At 34.6% G+C, this 728-nt stretch overlaps 1 protein-coding gene across 2 annotated transcripts in view; it reads left to right on the top strand.

Annotated features, from left to right (window-relative positions):
- Window positions 1-47: 47 nt before the first annotated feature.
- Window positions 48-728, top strand: part of LOC119589517 (titin homolog) — a gene marked incomplete in the record, with an annotated part of 25873 nt that continues 25192 nt past the window's right edge. For both annotated transcript variants that reach the window (XM_037938117.1, XM_037938119.1), the window contains 1 exon segment: window positions 48-163.

Here is a 728-nt window from a genome sequence, read left to right as displayed (position 1 = left end):
ATGATTTTACGATGTCAACATTTAGTCAGCCTACATTCCTGTGTTGTTTTGAATCCGGAGACGAGACGGAAGGCTATGTAAATTTCGACTCCCTTTTTCTCCTTTTCTGCTCCGTCGCTGGCCTGTCGCACGATTCCATGGGGATATTCGCCGTGCTCGTAATGTAAGGGTTTAGTTGGTATAGTTTGGTGTGTTTTGATAATTGGTTAAGGGACGAAATAGGTGAAAAATATTCTCTCTCGGCGGGGTACTTTCACACGCAAAAAATAAAGATTTTTAGTATTCTTTTTCATGTATTTTTTTGTGAAGCCTCGTGGCGTGAAAGTGGAGCAGGGTGTGTTTATTTACATGCCAGCGTGATATTAGTTGGATTTAAATTTTTATGTAAGTTCATGACAACATATATGAAAGGTTTTCTTTTGTGTGTTAAAAGGAAAATCCAAAAAAGCGTTTAGTAATAAAGATAATTAATTTTTTTTTCCCAGATTTTTTTTTTTACTAATATTTGTTGACTGCTAGACTCAAAGTTCAACTGTCAAAAGTAACAATTATTTATGAGTATTGATGTGTGAGAAAAATTGAGATAATAGTGTAATCTTCATATAAAGAAGAGGAATATTTAGCAAATCCTACCAGGAAAAGTATTACTATATGAAAGATGCATATATCTCATAGAAAGGAGGTTTTGTCAATGGATTGCATGTGATGCATGGTGTCCAACTGATGTT

This window comes from Penaeus monodon, chromosome 25, assembly GCF_015228065.2.
Source record: "Penaeus monodon isolate SGIC_2016 chromosome 25, NSTDA_Pmon_1, whole genome shotgun sequence".
In the NCBI taxonomy this organism is placed as follows: Eukaryota; Metazoa; Arthropoda; class Malacostraca; order Decapoda; family Penaeidae; genus Penaeus; species Penaeus monodon.
The sequence above is the reverse complement of the archived record's forward strand: the minus strand, read 5'-3'. Positions and strand labels throughout refer to the sequence as shown.